This window comes from Athene noctua, chromosome 12, assembly GCF_965140245.1.
Source record: "Athene noctua chromosome 12, bAthNoc1.hap1.1, whole genome shotgun sequence".
Lineage (NCBI taxonomy): Eukaryota > Metazoa > Chordata > Aves > Strigiformes > Strigidae > Athene > Athene noctua.
The window spans coordinates 20,458,546-20,464,785 of NC_134048.1; positions in this window are offsets into that span (position 1 = coordinate 20,458,546).

The following is a 6,240-nucleotide window of genomic DNA, read 5'->3' on the forward strand; positions in this document are numbered from 1 at the left end:
TCCCCCTGGGAAGCTGAAGGGGCCCTTTGTGGCCACTTGCCCTTAGGGACAGACTTCTGCAAAACCCTCATGTGGCTTTGGAGACTGGGCAGTGGCCAGAAAGGGCAGCTGCTCAGCCAAGGATGGGAACTGAAACGTATCCAGTGAGCAGCCACCGAGCCAAACAGAAGTCTTTAGCAATAATAAACACTTTGAATTTACAAAGATTTTTTTTTTTTTTTCCCCCACAGTAAATAAATCTGATTAGTGTAAACAGCATTAACGTTTCTTGGATAAAATACACAAAACCATTCCTCAGTCAGCTTTCCTCTCCCCAGGGAGTGTCTCATTGCTGCCTCCATCCAAGTAGGTAAATCATGAAGTCTTACCTTCAAAGACTCATGACTCCAGCCTGAAAGACAAGAAATAGAGGTTCCATGTCTTCCTGAGAAAAAAGTGAGGTTCTGAACCCTCTTAGGTATTGCCTAACCCAAGCCTTTCTCAGTGGCACCTCTGTAAAATGGAGGTATTTTACGAGTGCCTCCAGTGCTCTGTTTAAAAGGGGTGACATGGTTCCCTGGCTCTGGGAAAAGATTTAGGTCTGCGAAGCCTGATCCGATAGATGTGCATTTTTCCAAGTCAGAGTTAGACCCCTTGGCCCCAGAAGGGAACGAGCCTTCAAATTCACTCCTCCTCCACCAGCTATCATAATTTATTGCCAGGGAAAGGCCTAAAACTCCTAAAAAGTGAAGCAAAAGGAGGAGGGAGATCACAGCAAAGACATTGCCCACTGCTGAGTCCTCTGAAAACAGCAGCCAGTTGCAATTTCTTTGCAAAAACAGCGAAGATCCCACACGATGGCAGGGCCAAGCACCTGGACATAGGCTTCTGCCTTGTGTCCCCCATGCTAGAGTGCCATCTCAGGAATGGCAAGGTCCCTCTCATTCACACAGCTGGTTTATAGACCTGTGAGCTTCTCTCCCAAGGAGCAGGAACCCCCAGATTCTTGGAAAAGCATCTTCCCCCAGGAGCACAGGGCTGCCTGTCCTAGGATGAACTCACCAGGACCACCGCGTTCCCTTTATGACCTTCCAAAACAAGGGTTGATGTCCTCGAGACACCAAGCCCCACACTGTAGTCAGCAGAAGTTTGTTGAACCCAAAATGCTGGAAATGAACTTGGCAAAGGTTTTTCCCAGTGAAGCGTTTTCCCGGAGACTACGCAAACAGCAGGCGAGGAGGGACGAGCAGCTGCGAGGGGTCAGGGCTGGGAGCGGGGAGGGATGGGGCAGCCCCTTGCCTTCCCGCACCCAGCGCTGGCACCCCCCTGGGTCCCCTGAGTGACACGCTGCTTTTCCTGCCCCAGAAAGTCTGGACTGGTTGTGTGGAGATGCAGAGAGCGAGGCAAAGGCAGGGTGGGAGAACACTCAGTGCTCAGGCAGGTGGGCAGAGCCATTTGGGCAGCAGAGAGCTCACGTGGGAAAGCATCTCCTGCAAACCCCACGGGCAAATTCACTGTTTTTATCTACCACTGCTGTTTTCTTTCCTCCCCGTTCCTCCCTCCCAGTCCTGCTGCCTCCTCGTTCTTCTCCAGTGCATCCTTATTCATTATTCCTCTCCAGCAGGACTCTCTGTACTGGCAAAGCTTTCAATTAGCTTCTGTGAATCCGTTCAAGAGCAGTTCAACTGTTGCAAAGAAATATTCAAATATACCAGGCTATCAGACTGTGACAAACCTATTTGTGAATGACTGTTGCTTTGGTTTGCACTTGTTTTAACCCCTGCATTCAGACGGATGTTTAGTTTGAAATGGGCAGCGGACTCTGCACACCCCTACAAATACTCTAAAATCAATCACGTAGAAAATTGCACTTACACAAATAGACGCTCCTATACACATTTCAGGGTAAGCAATAAGCAGAAATAACAGCTGCTCCACCAAAAGGGAGGAATCGCAAGACGTACCCTAAGCAAACACGAAGAAATCTTCAGCAATAATAAACATCTATTATTTAAAAAGCTTTTCCTGTATAAACAGATCTGAAGGCTGAAATTACTGAATCATTAAGGCCATAAATATTTTTTACTTTGTTCTGTGAGCTGCACAGGCCAGAAGGAGAGCTTGTAAAGAAAAAAATAAAAAAACCCCACACCTTTCTACCTCTCTAGTAATAGTTCTAGGAGGAATGATCAACAGCATGGAATTAAAAGGGGTTTTGTATTTGCCTGCCATATTAAATTTCCACTATCCTCATAATGCTATAAGCAGTAATTCCCAGAACAAAAAGTTATAGTGACATTTGGTAAAACCCACCTCCCTGCAACAGGCTGAATCTCCACTTCAATCTTAACGGTGATTTCAGGTTGGATTTTTTTTTTCCTAGACTAGCCTCCGCTCTCGTTTTCACAGAGCAAAAGCACTGGAAATAAATCTGAGCCTGTTTGCTGTGATCTTGCTTTAAACTCAGCAGAATTTATTCAGAAGAATACCTAGATGATCCTTCATTCATTTTATTCTCTGGGCGTTTGTGAAATGCCCAGCAGACGGATCGCTGCTGTGTCTGGCAGAGCAGCCCTGCACGGGACGTGGCAGGACCTGAGCAGCTCCGGCACAAAAGGGGCTGAAACAAAAAATGATCCAGATACACAGAATCAGAATATCACAGGAAAATATTCCCTGGTGACAGGAGCACAGCCAGTTGTCTGTGCCTGGCTTGGGTCGGGAGCTCAGCAGAGGAGTCAGTTAAGTGGTGGGAAACGACCTCAGCCACGAGCCTGTCACTATACTGGTATCCAGTATATCCCAGCTCACCCCACACTCTCACTTTATTACCTGTTTTCACTATCAGTACTAATATCGAGGGAAAAGATTTGTCTTCTGTGTCTCTTTAGGTCTTTTTTGAACAACTTCTTCACCCCAAATGCTCCCATACTCGCCCTTTGTATCTTCTTTCGATGTCCTATGTGTTGGCGACGTGGCAGATGCTCCTTCACACCACGCTCTTCCCTTCACACATCAGTCTTGTAAAAAGATCCCGATAAAGATCACATAATCCTCTTTGTTTCCCTTTGTAGACAGCTCCATTTGATGTGTCCAGAGACTGCTGAAAAAGGAAGAGAACTAATCCTGCTCACCTCTGCCACACACGGCAAGGAATTAACGGGATTTATGTTCCTGCTCCACTCAAAACTGTGTCCAAAAGGTCCTCTGTATGTGTAAAGTGTTATTAATATGTACAGTAACTTCTAGGTCAGCAACTGGAATAGCAGCAGGCATCATGAGCTGTCTTTGAAACCTCAGGAGAGCCTGTCCGGTCATTTAGTGATGTGACATCTGTGGAAATCCAGAATAAAATAAAAATCAGAGTAGTGTTTGGGGGAGGAAGAATGAGGAAGAACAGAAAGAAGCAAAAATGAAACATGCTTTGGCTATCAAATTTAGTGTGAAGGACCAGTGCTTCGTTAGATCCTGAGAAAGTGAACGTCTCCTCTCACTTCTGCAGTGGAACAGCCAATTTATCCCCGTCAAAAGGCATGAAACTGCCAGTTCCTCAGCCTGCAGCATCCCCACGGGGCCTTCATCTCAATCTACAGACAGTTTGGGTACCCAGCAGCTCACAGGCCACGCGCTTGCCTGGGATGAGCCGTGATGCTCCGTGGCGAAGGCAGCACAAGCCCAATCCTGCCACATCCCCCAGAACGCTGCTCGAAGGGAATCTGGTACAGCTACTATTTGTTTGGTCTCTCCTTTCTGATCAAGGGCGAAGTTCTTGCTGTACGTCTTATTAGGTCTGGGCAAATTAATCTACACTGAGCGATGCTAAACTGCCTCCCCACAAGCAGGGTAGCTGCCCTGAGTTGGCTCGTGAGATTTAAAAGACACCCCGTCATCCTGTCCTTAGGGGCTGGGGGAATGCTGGCCAAAAAGGCAATTACACACAATATTCTTCTTCCTTTTAATATATCATTGTGATGGAAGAAATATGTGCTTTATCTTCTCTGGTATAAACAAAACAATTCTCTTACCTCATCGTATAAGCTTGTAATTATCTTCCCACATTAGATACTTTGAGATAAATCTCTTTAAGAACGCCTCTCCGTTGCTGTTTCTCTCTTGTAAGCCGACAGGCACACACACAAAATAAACCCACTGAAGCTCATGAGTGGTGCTTTGGGGCCAAGCTGATATCCCCTCATCTGTTTTCTATTTTCCACTCCTTTCTCCTGCCCCATATTGCAGATATATGATACAGTAAAATTATAGAGCAGGAAGTCACAAGAAGTAGCAATTCAACTTTCAGGGAATAATTCAGTGTCACTTAGTTATATCGTCCATATATGAAAAAGAAAAAAAAGAGAGATAGAAAACAGCTCCCACGAGGCATTTCTAGCTCTCACATGTTCTCATTTTATTCCTTATCCTGCAATTTATCTTCTTGTTTTCAGCAAGCCAGCAATGAAGTAGAAAAACCCTAAGAAATCTTATTCTGACATATCTTTCTGGGGAGTATTCATTTCCATGGCTGCATAAGCCATGGAAAAGTCTGTGCCATCACTGGAGAGCAAACCACTTGACGAGCAGAGTCTACAGACCTTAAAATGGATAAAAGCAAGTTTTTTCTGGCCTGCTTCAACTGATTTAAAGGTCTGATAGACGCCCAACGTCAGTGCGGTAATCTGCTGAGGTTGGCTGTAAGCCATTTTGTAATGCAGGAAGAGAGCAAACGTTTGAGCATCCTGAGCCAAATTACAACAGACTGTTATTTTGGGATGCTAAGCTTTGAAATCTGAATTCATTTAGTTTATTATGATATACTGGAACTTCCTAAAAAAACCCACAGAAACCAAGATACTCATTAACTTCAGTTAAATAGAACCGGCAGAAGAAACCCTTGCCTGCCAAAAAGATACACAAACTACATTATGTCAATAGACCATCTCGTAACTGGAGCTGCGTAGCCAGAAGGCTGCTTCTGTTAGCCTACAGACTTTGGATGAAATTCAGCTCACTGAAAGCATGACAAAACTCTGACTTCAAGACCAACCTCAAAAAGTCCCTCTGTAGCTCAGCACAATAATGTCTTCAGCAAGACCTTAATATGCAACACCCAACGTGACGAGATGCTCATTAACTACTGATCCCCGAGCCTCGGCACAATCATCTCTCAATACATTTGGTGTGGTGTTAATGAAGCAAAGGAAAAGAGCCACTAGAGCATAAAAGTGCAAGGACGTTCCCTACTGTACATTTTCCAACTCGCTATCTGTATTTCTGAAGTAAAACAGAGGGTTTATAGAAACCCTGTGGGTTCTCACAATTAGGAATGTATTAAAAATATTTAGAGTCACAAAGTGCTGGGAAGTCAAGAAACTGAAGAACTGGAGTATTTCTCAAGGCTGCACTGCCTTGTTTGATTGAAACCCTCATCAGGAGGAAGATGCTGCATCTAAAAGAAGGAAAAGGAAGAGCCTTAAATAATAACAATAATTAAAAAATGATCAGTTTCAATGTTTCACATTGCATTCGGACATCACTGATATCCCAGTTTTGCAAAGTTATACAAGTGCTGGGTGTTTTTTCTGGTTGCTCCATTCTTCAGACAGTGGCCTCCTCAGGCACCAAGGTGAAGCAGGTACATAACAAAGCACAGGGCAGAAGACCAAGCAACCAGTAATAAACTTTAGGAAAACTAAGTCCTAATAATGAAAGGGTCCCTTTTTAATGAAGAGAGAACAAACTTCAACAACACTAGAGGGTCATCTCACAACACACCCACTTGTGTCTCACACCCAGCCCCCTCCGAGGAGGCACAGCCCTCTACCAGAATGCATCAGACCAGGTGCTGGGACCCAGCACCCCCCCTCCTTTGGTGTGATCAGAGACCTGCCATCGGAGAGGGAGGGAGCTGAGCAACTTCCCCTCTTGCTTTCAGTAACAGCTTAGACAGACATCTGCTGGGAGGGGAAAACTAGCGCCAAGCCAGCCCCGGGATGGAGAGATGGGCTAGATGACCTGAGCTGTCAGTGTGGATTAGATCCATTTACACAGTCCTGGACCAGTTTCTGCTGGGTAAAGTTTGACATTATGGCTGATTGCTCCAAAAAGGATGCTCCTCCTGCTCCCATGTGCCAGCTCTTCTCCTGCCTCCACCAGCCCAGCACGGTGGCCACAGGCAGCTCGGCAGCTTCTTTTCCCCAGCACAGTGGGACCCAGCCTCCTGCTGGATTCTTGAGCTGAGCAGGTTGTTGGGCGTTGGAATGG